The sequence below is a fragment of the Aegilops tauschii genome, chromosome 4 (genome assembly GCF_002575655.3).
Source record: "Aegilops tauschii subsp. strangulata cultivar AL8/78 chromosome 4, Aet v6.0, whole genome shotgun sequence".
NCBI classification, from domain to species: domain Eukaryota; kingdom Viridiplantae; phylum Streptophyta; class Magnoliopsida; order Poales; family Poaceae; genus Aegilops; species Aegilops tauschii.
Genome location: NC_053038.3, coordinates 183,675,703 through 183,696,183, shown reverse-complemented (window position 1 = coordinate 183,696,183; position 20,481 = coordinate 183,675,703). Strand labels below are relative to the sequence as shown.

The following is a 20,481-nucleotide window of genomic DNA, read 5'->3' as shown; positions in this document are numbered from 1 at the left end:
CCTCCCACCCTTTTATTCAAGGACTCATATATCTTAATCAAGCATCCATTTTATTGATGTGCAGTCTCTTCATTATTTTGCTTCAATGTTCTTATCCGGTGATTCTCATGAAGATGCTAAAGGAAGCTCCAAGTTTATCATTCTTTGTTCTCTTATCTTCCCCGGTGGATTCAATTCAAGTTTTCGGTGTTAATCACGTTCCTTTCCTTGTTTCAAATGCTTTTCCATGCCGGTGTACCTCTTAATCGTTCATCTCTCTTTATTCATATCCGAAGTGACGAAGATATCTCAGAAGATTCGCGTTTCCATTCTCGATCCGTTCAAGTTATTTCGAGGTTGTTATCTCATTCAAGCCACTTAATTCAACCGGTGCAGTCTCTCTTAAAAATCATTCCAACGGTGTTTCTTTTGAGTGGGCCCTAACCCACAGGTCTTTTCCAGGATCTTACCTAACTCTTCTAATTTTCCCGGAGCTTCTAAAATTCTTTTCAAAGTTTGACGTAAGAATGAATTATCATCAGTCAATTGTCTTTCTCCAAGATCTTTCAAATTCTTTTCATCATTGGTTCAACCTTTCTAATTTTCATTCCGGAGTGCCTCAACAATTCATGGTGGTGTTTCTCGTCGTTATTCTCAGATTTTGAAGACCGAAGAGGAGTTCCTCTTAAATCCTTACCCGTTCTTCCAAAGATGCGAAGTTCAAGCTTGATGCCATCCTCTCATAATTGTTTTCGATTGTGAGAATTCTTTTTACCCATCCGGAGCATTTCATGAGTTGTTCCCATTTGTTTCCTCCATAGGCCATCATGTCATAATTATTCATTCCAGCTTTCAGCTCTCGTTCTCCAAATCTTACCGGTGCATCGTTCAAATATCCTCTAATCAGTTCAGATCTCTTCGTTCTCATGTATCTAAATCCCCTCAAGTATCTTCTTTCGTTTTCCAATTCTTCCTGGTGAATTGTGCCTTTGCTACTTTCATTTTTAGTTCTTATGATGGTTTGTTTAAGATTCCTCTTCGTTTGGCTTCGTATCAATTCATTTGTTCTCTCATAATCCTACCGGTGGTTTGTTCAACATTCCTATTCCTTTATTATCGTATCATTTCATTCGTTCTTTCCAATCCTCCCGGTGATTCGTCGAAGAATTCTTCAAGTTGGCGCTATATCTCTCTTCGATCCTTGCAAAAGAAATAAGTAGTATGCCAAATCCGTTGCTTGTCATCAATCTAAATTAGTGAAGGATACACATAACATAATTCTTGTTCTTGTTTCATCCAAGTGATTAATTCCTTCTTCCGGAGTTCGTAATGGTATCAATTTCTCAGTTATATGTGTTCATCTTCTTCCGGAGTTCCAAGTTTTTTCCGCATTATCTCGTCGCGAAGCTCCATCTAAATTATCGCAAGGCTTGACCTTGTGTTCTCAACTTCTCTGTCTTTTTATCATCCTTTTATTATCGGAGTTCTTCATGGAGGCTCTACATGATGGTTCATCAAGGATTTAATTCATTCTCGAAGTGTCCTTCAAGATTCTTGTTGGAGGAGCTCAAGTATTCTTCTTCTTGCATTCCGAAGTGCAATTCTTTCTACAATATCTTTTGAGGTGGTGTTATGTCCTTCTTGATAATTTCCATTCATGTCCCATGATTCACATGTTGTCAAGAATGAGGTATTTTAAATCCATCAATCTCTTCGTTGGAGTTATCTTGGTAGAGATTTCATCTAAAGCCTTTCCTAAGGAATTGCTATTGTGGTGCTTAACAATGATCCAAGTTATCTCTTTATCATCTTGGTGGAAGAAGTTTTTCATCTCTTTGGTGCTCTTAATCAAATCAATGGTTTTCGTTAGTGGCCGTTTGTCACCTCATAATTTTGAGATGTTTCCATAAGCCCACTACAAGCTTGTTCTTCTCGTTGCTAGTTTCCCAAGAACTCCGTTCAATCCTTCCTTGCAAGGATGCTCTTGAAATTCAATTGTGGTGGGAGTTGTCATTTTCTTCTCTGTCCCTTTATCCCAACAATCTAGCTACTATTCTTTTGTTCCGGAGGCACTGTGATGTTGCTCTCTTCGACCCATTGTCTCGTTTTCTCAAGATCATGTTCTTTCCTTGCTAATCCATTTAACCGGAGTGTTGTGTCTATCATGTTGGGTATCGTAGCAGAATTTTAAAATTTCCTACGCATCACCAAGATCCATCTATGGAGTATACTAGCAACGAGGGGAAAGGAGTGCATCTACATACCCTTGTAGATCGTGAGCGGAAGCGTTCCAATGAACGAGGTTGATGGAGTCGTACTCGCCGTGATCCAAATCACCGATGACCGAGTGCCGAACGGACGGCACCTCCGCGTTCAACACACGTACGGAGCAGCGACGTCTCCTCCTTCTTGATCCAGCAAGGGGGAAGGAGAGGTTGATGGAGATCCAGCAGCACGACGGCGTGGTGGTGGATGTAGCGGGATCTCGGCAGGGCTTCGCCAAGCTTCTGCGAGAGGGAGAGGTGTTGCAGGGGAGGACGGAGGCGCCAAAGGCTGTAGTATTGCTGCCCTCCCTCCCCCCCCTTTATATAGGCCCCCTGGGAGGGGGGGGCACCGGCCTGGAACCCATCTACATGGGGGGCGGCGGCCAGGGGGGAGACTTGCCCCCCAAGGCAAGCGGGGCGCGCCCCCACCCTAGGGTTTCCAACCCTAGGCGCAGGGGGGAGGCCCATGGGGGGTGCCCCAGCCCACTAAGGGCTGGTTCCCTTCCCACTTCAGCCCATGGGGCCCTCCGGGATAGGTGGCCCCACCCGGTGGACCCCCGGGACCCTTCCGGTGGTCCCGGTACAATACCGGTGACCCCCGAAACTTTCCCGGTGGCCGAAACTTGACTTCCTATATATAATTCTTCACCTCCGGACCATTACGGAACTCCTCGTGATGTCCGGGATCTCATCCGGGACTCCGAACAACTTTCGGGTTTCCGCATACTCATATCTCTACAACCCTAGCGTCACCGAACCTTAAGTGTGTAGACCCTACGGGTTCGGGAGACATGCAGACATGACCGAGACGCCTCTCCGGTCAATAACCAACAGCGGGATCTGGATACCCATGTTGGCTCCCACATGTTCCATGATGATCTCATCGGATGAACCACGATGTCGAGGATTCAATCAATCCCGTATACAATTCCCTTTGTCAATCGGTATGTTACTTGCCCGAGATTCGATCGTCGGTATCCCAATACCTTGTTCAATCTCGTTACCGGCAAGTCTCTTTACTCGTACAGCAATGCATGATCCCGTGACTAACTCCTTAGTCACATTGAGCTCATTATGATGATGCATTACCGAGTGGGCCCAGAGATACCTCTCCGTCATACGGAGTGACAAATCCCAGTCTCGATCCGTGCCAACCCAACAGACACTTTCGGAGATACCCGTAGTGTACCTTTATAGTCACCCAGTTACGTTGTGACGTTTGGCACACCCAAAGTACTCCTACGGTATCCGGGAGTTGCACGATCTCATGGTCTAAGGAGAAGATACTTGACATTGGAAAAGCTCTAGCAAACGAACTACACGATCTTTGAGCTATGCTTAGGATTGGGTCTTGTCCATCACATCATTCTCCTAATGATGTGATCCCGTTATCAATGACATCCAATGTCCATAGTCAGGAAACCATGACTATCTGTTGATCAACGAGCTAGTCAACTAGAGGCTTACTAGGGACACGTTGTGGCCTATGTATTCACACATGCATTACGATTTCCGGATAACACAATTATAGCATGAACAATAGACAATTACCATGAACAAAGAAATATAATAATAACCATTTATTATTGCCTCTAGGGCATATTTCCAACAGTCTCCCACTTGCACTAGAGTCAATAATCTAGTTACATTGTGATGAATCGAACACCCATTGCGTCCGGTGTTGATCATGTTTTGCTCTAGGGAGAGGTTTAGTCAACGGATCTGCTACATTCAGGTCCGTATGTACTTTACAAATATCTATGTCTCCATTTTGAACACTTTCACGAATGGAGTTGAAGCGACGCTTGATATGCCTGGTCTTCCTGTGAAACCTGGGCTCGTTCGCAAGGGCAATAACTCCAGTGTTGTCACAGAAGAGAGTCATCGGGCCCGACGCATTGGGAATCACCCCTAGGTCGGTAATGAACTCTTTCATCCAGACTGCTTCCTGTGCTGCCTCCGAGGCTGCCATGTACTCCGCTTCACATGTAGATCCCGCCACGACGCTTTGCTTGCAACTGCACCAGCTTACTGCTCCTCCATTCAAAATATACACGTATCCGGTTTGTGACTTCGAGTCATCCAGATCTGTGTCGAAGCTAGCGTCGACGTAACCCTTTACGACGAGCTCTTCGTCACCTCCATAAACGAGAAACATATCCTTAGTCCTCTTCAGGTACTTCAGGATATTCTTGACCGCTGTCCAGTGTTCCATGCCGGGATTACTTTGGTACCTTCCTACCAAACTTACGGCAAGGTTTACATCAGGTCTGGTACACAGCATGGCATACATAATAGACCCTATGGCCGAGGCATAGGGGATGACACTCATCTTTTCTCTATCTTCTGCCGTGGTCGGGCATTGAGCCGTGCTCAATTGCACACCTTGCAATAGAGGCAAGAACCCCTTCTTGGACTGATCCATATTGAACTTCTTCAATATCTTGTCAAGGTACGTACTTTGTGAAAGACCAATGAGGCGTCTTGATCTATCTCTATAGATCTTGATGCCTAATATATAAGCAGCTTCTCCAAGGTCCTTCATTGAAAAACACTTATTCAAATAGGCCTTTGTACTTTCCAAGAATTCTATATCATTTCCCATCAATAGTATGTCATCCACATACAATAAGAGAAATGCTACAGAGCTCCCACTCACTTTCTTGTAAACACAGGCTTCTCCATAAGTCTGTGTAAACCCAAACGCTTTGATCATCTCATCAAAGCGAATGTTCCAACTCCGAGATGCTTGCACCAGCCCATAGATTGAGCGCTGGAGCTTGCATACTTTGTTAGCATTCTTAGGATCGACAAAACCTTCCGGCTGCATCATATACAATTCTTCCTTAAGGAAGCCGTTAAGGAATGCCGTTTTGACGTCCATCTGCCATATCTCATAATCATAGTATGCGGCAATTTCTAACATGATTCGGACGGACTTCAGCTTCGCTACGGGTGAGAAAGTCTCATCGTAGTCAACCCCTTGAACTTGTCGATAACCCTTAGCGACAAGTCGAGCCTTATAGATGGTCACATTACCATTCGCGTCTGTCTTCTTCTTAAAGATCCATTTATTTTCTATGGCTCGCCGATCATCGGGCAAGTTAGTCAAAGTCCATACTTCGTTTTCATACATGGATCCTATCTCGGATTTCATGGCTTCTAGTCATTTGTCGGAATCCGGGCCCGCCATCGCTTCTTCATAGTTCGAAGGTTCACCGTTGTCTAACAACATGATTTCCAGGACAGGGTTGCCGTACCACTCTGGTGCGGAACGTGTCCTTGTGGACCTACGAAGTTCAGTAGTAACTTGATCCGAAGCTTCATGATCATCATCATTAACTTCCTCCCCAGTCGGTGTAGGCACCACAGGAACATCTTCCCGCCCTGCGCTACTTTCCGGTTCGGAAGGGGTGACTATCACCTCATCAAGTTCCACTTTCCTCCCACTTAATTCTTTCGAGAGAAACTCTTTCTCCAGAAAGGACCCGTTCTTGGCAACGAAGATCTTGCCTTCGGATCTGAGGTAGAAGGTATACCCAATAGTTTCCTTGGGGTATCCTATGAAGACGCATTTTTCCGACTTGGGTTCGAGCTTTTCAGGTTGAAGTTTCTTGACATAAGCATCGCATCCCCAAACTGTTAGAAATGACAGCTTAGGTTTCTTCCCAAACCATAATTCATACGGTGTCATCTCAACGGATTTCGACGGAGCCCTATTTAAAGTGAATGCGGCAGTCTCTAAAGCATAGCCCCAAAATGAGAGCGGTAAATCGGTAAGAGACATCATAGATCGCACCATATCCAATAGAGTGCGATTACGACGTTCGGACACACCGTTTCGCTGAGGTGTTCCAGGCAGCGTGAGTTGTGAAACGATTCCACATTTCCTTAAGTGCGCACCAAATTCGTGACTTAAATATTCTCCACCACGATCTGATCGTAAGAATTTTATTTTTCTGTCACGTTGATTCTCAACCTCACTCTGAAATTCCTTGAACTTTTCAAAGGTTTCACACTTGTGTTTCATTAGTTAGACATACCCATATCTACTTAAGTCATCAGTGAGAGTGAGAACATAACGATATCCTCCGCGAGCCTCAACACTCATTGGACCGCACACATCGGTATGTATGATTTCCAACAAGTTGGTTGCTCGCTCCATTGTTCCGGAGAACGGAGTCTTGGTCATCTTACCCATGAGGCATGGTTCGCACGTGTCAAATGATTCGTAATCAAGAGACTCCAAAAGTCCATCTGCATGGAGCTTCTTCATGCGCTTGACACCAATGTGACCAAGGCGGCAGTGCCACAAGTATGTGGGACTATCGTTATCAACTTTACATCTTTTGGTATTCACACTATGAATATGTGTAACATCACGTTCGAGATTCATCAAGAATAAACCATTGACCAGCGGGGCATGACCATAAAACATATCTCTCATATAAATAGAACAACCATTATTCTCGGATTTAAATGAGTAGCCATCTCGAATTAAACGAGATCCAGATACAATGTTCATGCTCAAAGCTGGCACTAAATAACAATTATTGAGGTTTAAAACTAATCCCGTAGGTAGATGCAGAGGTAGCGTGCCGACGGCGATCACATCGACCTTGGAACCATTCCCGACGCGCATCGTCACCTCGTCCTTTGCCAGTCTCCGTTTATTCCGCAGTTCCTGTTTTGAGTTACAAATATGAGCAACCGCACCGGTATCAAATACCCAGGAGCTACTACGAGTACTGGTAAGGTACACATCAGTTACATGTATATCACAGATACCTTTGGTGTTGCCGGCCTTCTTGTCCGCTAAGTATTTGGGGCAGTTCCGCTTCCAGTGACCACTTCCCTTGCAATAAAAGCACTTAGTCTCAGGCTTGGGTCCATTCTTTGACTTCTTCCCGGTAACTGGCTTACCGGGCGCGGCAACTCCCTTGCTGTCCTTCTTGAAGTTCTTCTTACCCTTGCCCTTCTTGAACTTAGTGGTTTTATTCACCATCAACACTTGATGTTCTTTTCTGATTTCCACCTCCGCTGATTTCAACATTGAATATACCTCGGGAATGGTCTTTTCCATCCCCTGCATATTGAAGTTCATCACAAAGCTCTTGTAGCTTGGTGGAAGCGACTGAAGGATTCTGTCAATGACCGCGTCATCCGGGAGATTAACTCCCAGCTGAGACAAGCGGTTGTGTAACCCAGACATTCTGAGTATGTGCTCACTAACAGAACTATTTTCCTCCATTTTATAGCTGAAGAACTTGTCGGAGACTTCATATCTCTCGACCCGGGCATGAGCTTGGAAAACCATTTTCAGCTCTTCGAACATCTCGTATGCTCCATGTTTCTCAAAACGCTTTTGGAGCCCCGGTTCTAAGCTGTAAAGCATGCCGCACTGAACGAGGGAGTAATCATCAGCACGTGATTGCCAAGCGTTCATAACGTCTTGGTTCTCTGGGATGGGTGCTTCACCTAGCGGTGCTTCTAAGACATAATCTTTCTTGGCAGCTATGAGGATGATCCTCAGGTTCCGGACCCAGTCCATATAGTTACTGCCATCATCTTTCAGCTTGGTTTCTCTAGGAACGCGTTGAAGTTGAGGACAACATGGGCCATTTGATCTACAAGACATATTGTAAAGATTTTAGACTAAGTTCATGATAATTAAGTTCATATAATCAAATTATTCAATGAACTCCCACTTAGATAGACATCCCTCTAGTCATCCAAGTGAAACATGATCCGAGTTAACTAGGCCGTGTCCGATCATCACGTGAGACGGACTAGTCAAGATCGGTGAACATCTCCATGTTGATCGTATCTTCTATACGACTCATGCTCGACCTTTCGGTCCTCTGTGTTCCGAGGCCATGTCTGTACATGCTAGGCTCGTCAAGTCAACCTAAGTGTATTGCGTGTGTTCCGAGGCCATGTCTGTACATGCTAGGCTCGTCAACACCTGTTGTATGCGAACGTTAGAATCTATCACACCCGATCATCACGTGGCTTCAAAACAACGAACCTTCGCAACGGTGCACAGTTAGGGGGAACACATTCTTGAAATTATTATAAGGGATCATCTTACTTACTACCGTCGTTCTAAGCAAATAAGATGCAAAACATGATAAACATCACATGCAATCAAATAGTGACATGATATGGCCAATATCATTTCGCTCCTTTGATCTCCATCTTCGGGGCACCATGATCTTCGTCACCGGCATGACACCATGATCTCCATCATCATGATCTCCATCATTGTGTCTTCATGAAGTTGTCACGCCAACGATTACTTCTACTTCTATGGCTAACGCGTTTAGCAATAAAGTAAAGTAATTTACATGGCGTTATTCAATGACACGCAGGTCATACAAAAATAAAGACAACTCCTATGGCTCCTGCCGGTTGTCATACTCATCGACATGCAAGTCGTGATTCCTATTACAAGAATATGATCAATCTCATACATCACATATCTCATTCATCACATCTTCTGGCCATATCACATCACATAGCACATGCTGCAAAAACAAGTTAGACGTCCTCTAATTGTTGTTGCAAGTTTTTACGTGGCTTGTATAGGTTTCTAGCAAGAACGTTTCTTACCTACGTAAAACCACAACGTGATATGCCAATTTCTATTTACCCTTCATAAGGACCCTTTTCATCGAATCCGTTCCGACTAAAGTGGGAGAGACAGACACCCGCTAGCCACCTTATGCAACTAGTGCATGTCAGTCGGTGGAACCTGTCTCATGTAAGCGTACGTGTAAGGTCGGTCCGGGCCGCTTCATCCCACAATACCGCCGAAACAAAATAAGACTAGTAGCGGCAAGAAGAATTGGCAACATCTACGCCCACAACTGCTTTGTGTTCTACTCGTGCATAGTAACTACGCATAGGCCTGGCTCATGATGCCACTGTTGGGTATCGTAGCAGAATTTTAAAATTTCCTACGCATCACCAAGATCCATCTATGGAGTATACTAGCAACGAGGGGAAAGGAGTGCATCTACATACCCTTGTAGATCGCGAGCGGAAGCGTTCCAATGAACGAGGTTGATGGAGTCGTACTCGCCGTGATCCAAATCACCGATGACCGAGTGCCGAACGGACGGCACCTCCGCGTTCAACACACGTATGGAGCAGCGACGTCTCCTCCTTCTTGATCCAGCAAGGGGGAAGGAGAGGTTGATGGAGATCCAGCAGCACGACGGCGTGGTGGTGGATGTAGCGGGATCTCGGCAGGGCTTCGCCAAGCTTCTGCGAGAGGGAGAGGTGTTGCAGGGGAGGAGGGAGGCGCCAAAGGCTGTAGTATTGCTGCCCTCCCCCCTTTATATAGGCCCCCTGGGAGGGGGGGCGCCGGCCTGGAACCCATCTACATGGGGGGCGGCGGCCAGGGGGGAGACTTGCCCCCCAAGGCAAGCGGGGCGCCCCCCACCCTAGGGTTTCCAACCCTAGGCGCAGGGGAGGCCCATGGGGGGTGCCCCAGCCCACTAAGGGCTGGTTCCCTTACCACTTCAGCCCATGGGGCCCTCCGGGATAGGTGGCCCCACCCGGTGGACCCCCGGGACCCTTCTGGTGGTCCCGGTACAATACCGGTGACCCCCGAAACTTTCCCGGTGGCCGAAACTTGACTTCCTATATATAATTCTTCACCTCCAGACCATTCCGGAACTCCTCGTGACTTCGGGATCTCATCCGGGACTCCGAACAACTTTCGGGTTTCCGCATACTCATATCTCTACAACCCTAGCGTCACCGAACCTTAAGTGTGTAGACCCTACGGGTTCGGGAGACATGCAGACATGACCGAGACGCCTCTCCGGTCAATAACCAACAGCGGGATCTGGATACCCATGTTGGCTCCCACATGTTCCATGATGATCTCATCGGATGAACCACGATGTCGAGGATTCAATCAATCCCGTATACAATTCCCTTTGTCAATCGGTATGTTACTTGCCCGAGATTCGATCGTCGGTATCCCAATACCTTGTTCAATCTCGTTACCGGCAAGTCTCTTTACTCGTACCGCAATGCATGATCCCGTGACTAACTCCTTAGTCACATTGAGCTCATTATGATGATGCATTACCGAGTGGGCCCAGAGATACCTCTCCGTCATACGGAGTGACAAATCCCAGTCTCGATCCGTGCCAACCCAACAAACACTTTCGGAGATACCCGTAGTGTACCTTTATAGTCACCCAGTTACGTTGTGACGTTTGGCACACCCAAAGTACTCCTACGGTATCCGGGAGTTGCACGATCTCATGGTCTAAGGAGAAGATACTTGACATTGGAAAAGCTCTAGCAAACGAACTACACGATCTTTGAGCTATGCTTAGGATTGGGTCTTGTCCATCACATCATTCTCCTAATGATGTGATCCCGTTATCAATGACATCCAATGCCCATAGTCAGGAAACCATGACTATCTGTTGATCAACGAGCTAGTCAACTAGAGGCTTACTAGGGACACGTTGTGGTCTATGTATTCACACATGCATTACGATTTCCGGATAACACAATTATAGCATGAACAATAGACAATTACCATGAACAAAGAAATATAATAATAACCATTTATTATTGCCTCTAGGGCATATTTCCAACATATCATTCCTCTTTTAACCGGAGTCTCATCCAAGTGCTTTCATTTTGCCAAGTTCATATTCTATCCCTTCCATTTTCCAACCGGAGCGTTATCGTAATCGATCCTTATCGTTCCTTGTACATCTCATTTCAACCGGAGTGCTTGCGTGTACTTCTCATCCATTGTTCTCGTCATTCGTAGCTTTGCAAACTCCAAGGTACACATGGTGTTCCTTGTTTCTCTTTTCTATAGGTGTGCTTTCATATTCCTTTTGATCCGTTAAGCTCTTGTTTCATATTCTTCAACCTACAAAGGTTCTCGCAATGTTCCTTGTTCCTCTTTGATAACGGAGTGTTTTCAATCTCGTTCATCTCCCTTGTATTCTCTCTTTTCGTTCGTTCAATCTCTCAAGGTTCGTGGTTTCACTCGTTTGTCAAAGAAGCAACTTAGCTTTACCACTTCTCTTCCTCGTCCGCTTTTCTCCGGTGCCGTCCTTAGATCTCGGGACGAGATCCTCTTGTAGTGGTGGAGTGTTGTAACGCCCCGAGACCGACGCTCCAGACGGCTTCCATGTTTTTTGTCATCGTGTGTTTTATTTGCTTGTTGCATTTCATCATCGCATCATTCGCATTGCATCGGCACTCCGTTGCCGTCATGTTTTAAAACTTGCATTCGTTCGTCGTTGCCGTTTCTCCCTTTGCCTTCATCACCTTCCCTCGGATCGCCTTGCCTGCATTGACCGTTCGAGACCAATCGGGTTTTCGCTTCCCTCTTGACCGTGACCGCCTAACCCCTCTTTGTGCAGAGCATCGACCCCTCGCCCGTGTCCGAAACTTCCCCGAACCCGAACCGGACTTTCGTTACCGTTGGGTCCGGATCATCCCCAAACATCTATAAAACATCTTCGGTTTCTTATTTGGGCTACCTAACCTATTTATTCTCGACCGCTCGATTTCGATCGGACGGACCGGATTAGTCCCTAACCTAATCCGCACGCTATATATAAACTAGCCCAACCCTAATCTTTAGGAGGCTTGTCCCATCAGTCTTGTCCCCGCCCCCAGCCATCCACCCACTCGCCTCCCACCTTGGGATCCTCCCAGATCCATCCCGGGCCAACCACCGTCTCCCCTCGATCCATCCACCCAACCACACCGCAGCCAGCCACCTTGCGGCGCCCTCTCCCTCGAGCTCCAACGGGAACCGCGCCACCAGGACCCCGCGGCCTCAAGCCCCTCGCGCCCGGAGCTCTCCTAGTCGTGCGCCTCCGCACGTTCTTCCCGAAGACCAGCAGCGCTTGCCCGCCTCCATGCTCGTTTTGGTTTGGGAGAGGAGCTCCCGACCGTGCCTCCCGCTGGCGAGAGCCCATCGGAACCAGTCGGCGACCGCGGCAACTCCGCTGGACCCAGGTCGCGTCGCCCCTGTCCCTTCCCTTTCTCCCGTCTTCTTCCTCTCTCTAACCCTCCTCTCTCCCCGTCATGGCAGTAGCAGCCAGGGACGCCGTGTCACCAAGCAGCAGCAGCAGTCCCGAGCCCCGCTGCATCCCCTCGACCGAAACTCGCCGGCGACCCGCAGGTGACCAGCGCCACCTCATCTCCTCCCGCGCCTCTCCTCCCATGTTGTTCCCTCTCTCCCGCTGCTCATCTCTCCCCTCATGTCTTTCTCTACAGGAGCCCCGCCAGGGATCTCCAAGTCCGTGGCCGCCGGTTTGCCTCCGCCCCACGCCCGCAGAACCTCACCGCCGGTCAGATCGGTCCCTCCTTCGCGCCCGGTTCCACGCCCTCCGTCCTTCGCCGCCGCGCCGGAGATCCCCGACGCCGCTGCTCTCCTTCTGCTCCCTGTCGAGCAGAGGACCGCGCCATGCTTCCCCTGCATCCCCTGCTTCAGGTCGAGCAGCGCGCCACAGCGCTCGACCGCGCGTTGACTGCGCCCGCCTCGCGCGTGGGTTGCCTGCTGGCCTCCAGATCAGGCCCATCCAGCGCCCCGCCGGCCTACTTCTTCCACCGACTGGGCCTTGGCCCATGGTGAGCAGCCCATCCGCCCCAGTGCACATTTCTGTTTCGGCCTGCTACGGTTTTTTTCCTGTTCTGTGAATTTCCTAATTTCCAGGGAATTGGCAGATTTACAGAAAACCCCTTCATGATCATGCAATTAATAACTGCACAACCGTGCATCGGATTAAAATGTTTTATATATGAAAAATGCTTAGAATTCTGTCTAGTTTCATAATATCCAGCTTTCACCCATGTTAAAAATGTTTAAACTTGCTGTTTGCATTAATTTGCTAAATGCCATGTTAAAATGCTTTAATTCATAACAAATTAACCGTAGCTCCGAATTTAATAAACTTTATATGTAAATGGGGTAGAAAAATGCATAGATTAACATGGTGCACTTTATTTTGCTGTTTAACAACATTAAAATTGTGTTTAGGGCAGAACAATACCAAATCTAAAATACGCACATGAGGATTTTCCAGAATTGTTGTTTGTTGTTCCGGCCTCATTTAAACTTGCCTAGATAGGTAGTTTTCATATGCTTCACCCCTTGCCATGTTTAAAAACATTTAATATTGTTGGGTACATAAACAAGAGCGAACTAAATAACTTGAATGTGGTGTTTCGTCAATATGCAACTCGCTGCATATTGAGCTCCACTTAATTTGTAGTATTGTTTGTTGCACTTTGCCATGCCATGAATCATTAAACCGGACATGCATCATACTTGATTGTACATCATGCCATGTTTATGTGATGATTGTTTACTATGTTGTTTGTTTCTTTCTGGGTTGCTTCTCTCGTTAGCTTCGCTTTCGTTTCGGAGTGTGAGGATTCGTTCGACTACCTCCGTTTGTCTTCTTCATGGACTCGTTCTTCTTCCTTGCGGGATCTCAGGCAAGATGACCATACCCTCGAAATCACTTATATCTTTGCTTGCTAGTTGTTCGCTCTATTGCTACGCCGCGCTACCTACCACTTGCTATATCATGCCTCCCATATTGCCATGTCAAGCCTCTAACCCACCTTTCCTAGCAAACCGTTGTTTGGCTATGTTACCGCTTCTGCTCAGCCCCTCTTATAGCGTTGCTAGTTGCAGGTGAAGATGAAGTTTGTTCCATGTTGGAACATGGATATGTTGGGATATCACAATATCTCTTATTTAATTAATGCATCTATATACTTGGTAAAGGGTGGAAGGCTCGGCCTTATGCCTGGTGTTTTGTTCCACTCTTGCCGCCCTAGTTTCTGTCATACCGGTGTTATGTTCCTTGATTTTGCGTTCCTTACGCGGTTGGGTGATTTATGGGACCCCCTTGACAGTTCGCTTTGAATAAAACTCCTCCAGCAAGGCCCAACCTTGGTTTTAACATTTGCCACCTAAGCCTTTTTCCCTTGGGTTCTGCAGACTCAAGGGTCATCTTTATTTTAACCCCCCGGGCCAGTGTTCCTCTGATTGCTGGTCCAAACCGTGCGATGTCCGGTGCCCCCTGGGCAACCAGGGTCTATGCCAACCCGACGTCTTGCCCATCCGGTGTGCCCTGAGAACGAGACACATGCGACTCCTATCGGGATTTGTCGGCATATCGGGCGGCTTTGCTGGTCTTGTTTTACCATTGTCGAAATGTCTTGTAACCGGGATTCCGAGACTGGTCGGGTCTTCCTGGGAGAAGGAATATCCTTCGTTGACCGTGGGAGCTTGTGATGGGCTAAGTTGGGACACCCCTGCAGGGTATAAATTTTCGAGAGCCATGCCCGCGGTTATGTGGCAGATGAGAATTTGTTAATGTCCAGTTGTAGAGAACTTGACACTTGAACTCAATTAAAACACATCAACCGCGTGTGTAGCCGTGATGGTCTCTTTTCGGCGGAGTCCGGGAAGTGAACACGGTTCTTGTGTTATGGTTGTGCGTAAGTAGTTTCAGGATCACTTCTTGATCACTTCTAGCTTCACGACCGTTGCGTTGCTTCTCTTCTCGCTCTTATTTGCGTATGTTATACACCATATTTGCTTAGCGCTTGCTGCAGCTCCACCTCACTACCCTTTCCTACCCATAAGCTAAAATAGTCTTGATCTCGCGGGTGTGAGATTGCTGAGTCCTCGTGACTCACAGATTCTACCAAAACAGTTGCATGTGCCGATGATACCAGTGCAGGTGACGCAATCGAGCTCAAGTGGGAGTTCGACGAGGACCTTGGTCGTTACTATGTTTCGTTTCCGGTTGATCAGTAGTGGAGCCCAGTTGGGACGATCGGGGATCTAGCATTTGGGGTTATCTTCTTTTCATTTGGATTTGACCGTAGTCGGTCTATGTGTGTATCTGGAATGATGTATGAATTTATTTATGAATTGCGCGAAGTGGCGATTGTAAGCCAACTCTCTTTATCCCATTTTTGTTCATTACATGGGATTGTGTGAAGATGACCCTTCTTGCGACAAAACCTACAATGCGGTTATGCCTCTCGTCGTCAGCCGCACGTTTTTAAAATTAACTAAAAACCGTAAGGAATCTCAAAAACATTTTAACATATGAAAGTTGTGCCTCGTCCATAGCTTTCCAACCGCGTATCATACGCCCCATTTTAACAAACGGTTAGAAAACTGGAGCGAAAACAGTACCGAATTTTTTTAAAAAAATTAAAAAACAGAATTCCGCGATTTAGTAAATTTGAAACTGCTCTTAAACCGTAACGAATTAGAGAAAATAGTAGGTATGAAAAAGATGTGCCTCGACGATATCTTTTCCAATGGTGTATCATTTGCTTCATTCTGACGAGCGGTTTAGAAAAAATCACGAAAAAACGCTTCCGCACTATATATATAGACCCACCCTATATATATAAGGCTGGACTATTCTGGTAATATTAGCATAATAGACCGGCTATATATATAGGCTGGGTCTATTCTAATAACACCCTTAAGACCTTATGCTAATAACACCTATCCTTATTCTGCTAACAACAAAAAGACTGCGCTGCGGACATGAACCGCAGACCATAGTAGCCGGAAACGGGGAACGGTGGGCCGTCCCTCGATCCGGATTCATCGACCCAGAATCAGATTCGGGAACGAGGGTCGATTCGGTAAGATTCGATGCGGATTCGGCGTTTCCGCAGCTGGATCATCGATTCAGGTTCGAGGACTCGACAGTGTTGGTTCTTGAATCGATCGAGTAAGCAAAAGGTCAGCCATATCAATCACGAACTCCTTGTTTTACTCTCTTCCCCGTTCTTTTCCACTCCCCTAAATAACTCCTCGTTCTGCTCTCCATTACTCCAAGGCTGCTAATAAATTTTTCATTGGGAAGGAGATGATTTATTTTAGTCTTCATGGATCGACGATGCAGCCAGTTGCTCCCAGCCCAGCCAGTTCCCTGTATAAGTACTCCCTCGGTCCCTTCCAGCCATTTGCTCCCCGCATCCAGCGACCAGAGGCGCATGCAGCAGTAGAAATTCAGATTCACGTTCCTCGTTCCATGGTACCGTACCGGATTCATCGTACCGGAATGGATTGGACCGCGTTTTCGCTTTAAAAAAATTGTTCTAGAGATGTATACCCCTGCTGTACCCTATTTTTTCCAGCCTCCGACTCTCGTCCCCTGTTCCCGTTCCTCGTTCCTCGTTCCCACCGTACCGGAAACATGACAACTATGCCGCAGACAGAACCTGGAGCAACCCACCCCCACCTTCTTCCTTGCACCCCTACCCGCCAGCGCATCCCACGGCACAACCTCCCTCCTCCCACCTTCTTCCCCGCACGTGAACCACCTCCCGGCCCCGCTTCGTCCCCCACCACCTCGCCCCACCACCCATGTCGCGTGCCCATTCCCCTCCTTCCCCCCGGTGCTCTGGATCCACCCGCACGGCGAGATCCGTGCGCGGGCCTCCTGGCACCGCCACCCACCCACCCCGCCGCACCGGCCTTGAGAGCTCCCCTGGCTCCTTTCCTCCACGGCCGATCGAGCACCACTGATTTTCCCAACCGGATCCGGCGGAATCCTTCTCCACCTCCCTCCTCCCGCGCCTGCCCCGGCCTCCCGCTGCCGTGCCGGCGACGATGCCGCCCCGCTACCCCACCTTACCCTCCTCCACACCCATCCCATCGTCGCTGCCCAAACCAGAGGCACCTAGGATCCGAGCTCCCGAGCAGCGCCGAGTCCGGCGATGGCCATCGGTTCAGTGCAGCTCGGAGGCGTGATTTGGTTTAGTCTCCACCGCGCCTATCGTCTCCGGTGTGGACTGCTGCAACAATGCCTCGTGGTGCTTCGTGGCGCTTGCAGTTCCTGACCGTGAGCACCATCGGCCATCCCCCACAGCGATCCGGGCGGCACGAGCCCCGGACGCGGCCATCACCACCGGATCCGGCGGCCATGGGCACGGGCACGACCATTAGCACTGGATCCGGCGCCACCACTGAAGCCACGCCGGCCATCTACGCGCGAGCAACTCCGGCGTTGGGGCACGCCGGGAACCGCCACGCCTTGCTCCTCTAGCACGCCGGAGACGTGAAGGGGAGGATCCCCTAACTCCCCTGCCAATCGTCGCGGCATGCGACCTCCTCTCCCTTCGAGCTCGCCGGCCCCTCGTCTCCTACAGCTGTGCAGTCCGGCGACCACAGCCGTGCAGTCCGCGCCCGTGGCCGTGCAGCTCGGACAAGTGCGCAAACGCAATGAAGTTCCTTGCTCGTGTGCGTGCTGCTCGATGAACACAACTGCACTGCAGCTCCTAGATGGTGGACTACGGAAGGTGCGGGGCTCCTCCGACGTGCTCCGGTGGCCAAGTCCTTCCCCTCTGTGTTGCTCGTTGCCTGATTCCCGACACCGGCGGGGCCAAAAGAGGAGGAGAGGGCGGCAACCTACCTCTACGTCTATGCCTTAGCTCACGGGTGTGCCTCAAGTTTACTGTAAGCTGTTAATTTCTACGTGTGTGACCATCTCTCCACATAGCTTGGTGGAGAATCAATGGCGTTATGTGCATGCAGTAGGATTTTTTTAACTCTTGTTTCTTGAAATATAAGTAGGCTACTTCAATTTTGCTGGATATAGTCACCCTGTTGGATTCAATGAACCCCCACGCTGGAGTAGTTTGCTAGCAGTGAAGTTAAACTCAGGAGTTGAAGCCTAGACTTAGGAAAGATCTTCTTTGGATAGGACCAGTTCCCCTGTGAAAATTTCCCTATGTTAGTCTGATATTTCTCAATAAGCAAGATTGCACTATTTTACAATTTAATTCGACAATTGTTTGCCACATTCCCGATTCAGATAGATTTTCTGGAGGGAATACAACGGGAATGTCCCGATTCATATAACTCCAAAGAAAGGATTGGTGATTGCAGAGTTGCGCTCGGCTCCAGCGACATTCAGGACGGCCTTGTCAACCTTGTCCCTTGCCAGAAACAAGATTTCGTCGCCTTCCGGTTTCTCAAACCCGCACAGCTCGAGAAAATATATGCCCCCGAGGCTCCCAACTCTCTCCTGCAAGGCACAAAAAAGATCATCAATGTCGGATTGTGCGGCAGGTTAACACATCATTCTTTACCAGTCATGGTAATAGGGAATTCGCCTGAAATGTAGTATTCGTAAGTCTGATCTTTCTGAATTTCTCCTCTTCAGGATTCTTTACCACGTTTCCGATGTAGGTGAGGAGTGTATGAAAAGCCCTCTTTACTTCAGTGTCCTCCTCTTGTCACAACATTAGCCTCGTGTAGGTAAGTATAATCAAATGATTATAATGTCCTGATTTATTTTATATGTAAGTTAAGCAAAATCAGCATCATATAACTAGTACAGTTTATATTAAGTTTTGTGAATATACTGGAGTAGCATACAGTACGCCGACATCACTGATTGAGCTGTTAACTAATGATACCAAGGTTCAAAACAAAACAGGAAACCGAACCTGGCAAGTCATTCACGATAAGACAGTGTATCCATGCCCTTCCTCCTCTCCTCCACAACGGGACAACAACCGGATGATGTCGTGCAGTTCCTTAGCTCCTGGCCTACGGTTCAGGAAGCTTCGGTGTTCAGTCTGATTTTTTTGGCGCGTGGTTCAGGCGACCTAGGTGTTCAGTCAGATTGCAGTTCGCCCGCGAGATCCTAGCCGCCATGCAGTAGGGCCAGCGAGACCCACCCTATATATAGATGATTCAGAACAGTTTCTTCCCACATTTTTCTGGATTTTGCATGTGCGGTTCAGTGAGATCCCAGCAAATATTCTGTGTGTATTTCTCAGATTATGGCTGTTGATTTGGGTGAATTCAGTTTCCAATGAAGTTTGTTAAATCTCTCTGTGTAGTTGCGGCTGGCATCGGCATGAGGTTCACTTCGCCATGGTAGCTTGGATGCCTCGGTGTTGCACGTCGTCATTTGTTGTGGTGCCATGTGGTGTGTGGGGCGTGCATCTCAAGCAAGCGGGCATGTAGTTTAGTTCGCTGGGATATGATGTATTGTGTGTAAAAAAATATTTGTTGAGAAGTTCATTTCAACAAGCATTAATGGTTAATTTTCAAGGAAAAAATGTGTTGATGCAGCCCACTTCGAGGCGTCTTGTGATTCACCTCATTCAATGAGGAGTCTTGTTGTCTCATGCGGTTTGCTATAAAAAGAGAGAGATGTGGCTTTGAAGCTCACTTTGTTCTCTCATGCAGTTTGCTATAAAACTCCTATGTGGTTCACTTGTAAACAGGAAAAAAAATAACTCAATGAAGCTCGCTTCTCATTACATGTAGTTCACTCACTCAGTCCCTCTGGTCCACTCGCCCGGCCTACGCATGTAAAAAATAAATAAGTATAAAAAGGACAACGAAAACACATGGGGTTCACTTCCTGTAGTGCCATGGTTCACTTACTTCGCAATGTGAAGTACAGAAAAATATTACGAAGACGACAAAAAAAAGCAATGTGGTTCACTTTTTGATCATGTTGGGGTTCACTTGCCCTTGTCTCTGCGGTCACTCTTGTCCACAAGAAAAATGCTAAAAAAGACAAAAAAAATCATAAAAGTAGTTATAAAAAGACAAAAGAAATCATGATGTTCACTTGCCCGTGTGATGCAGTGCGGTTTTACTCTGGTGCAGTGTGTTTTTCTGTCTGATGCAGTTCCCTCGTCGATTTTGGCGTCGCAAAAAACAGTGTCTGCATTTCGGTAAAATCAAAACTTCTCTTAACCCATAAGGAATTAGAGAGAGTGCTCTACATGAAAAAGTTGCGCCTCGACGATATCTTTCCAACGGCGTATCAATTGAATCATTCCGACCAACGGTTTGTAAAAAATCGCCCAAAACCGACTGCTGCCAGTTAAAACCGTAAGGAATCTCGGAAAAAAATTACACATATGAAAGTTGCGCCTCGTCCGTAGCTATCCAACGGCGTATCACATGCCTCGTTTCAACAAACAGTTAAAAAACTGGAGCGAAAACAGTACCGGAAACTCAAAAAAAATTGAAAAACACAATTTCACGATTTAGTAAAGTTGAAACTGCTCTTAAACCGTAACGAATTAGAGAAAATAATATACATGAAAATGATGCACCTCGACGATATCTTTCTAACGATGTATCATTGATTCATTCTGATGAGCGGTTTAGAAAAAATGGAAAAAACGCTCGCTGCAACTCGTCGTGTGCCGCGCCGTT

At 47.4% G+C, this 20,481-nt stretch overlaps 1 long non-coding RNA gene across 4 annotated transcripts; it reads left to right on the top strand.

Moving 5' to 3' along the window:
* The first annotated feature begins 16,452 nt into the window (after nucleotides 1-16,452).
* LOC109733610 (uncharacterized) lies at nucleotides 16,453-19,476 on the top strand. Of its 4 annotated transcripts, none has more exons than XR_012181716.1 (3): nucleotides 16,473-17,730; nucleotides 18,107-18,552; nucleotides 19,143-19,476. It is a non-coding gene; the product is annotated as an uncharacterized lncRNA (long non-coding RNA). The 4 variants fall into 4 exon arrangements; XR_012181715.1 differs by lacking the exon at nucleotides 19,143-19,476 and having other exon boundaries at nucleotides 16,475-17,730; nucleotides 18,107-18,363; nucleotides 18,458-19,112; XR_005753968.3 differs by lacking the exon at nucleotides 19,143-19,476 and having other exon boundaries at nucleotides 16,453-17,730; nucleotides 18,181-19,112.
* Nucleotides 19,477-20,481: the final 1,005 nt, after the last annotated feature.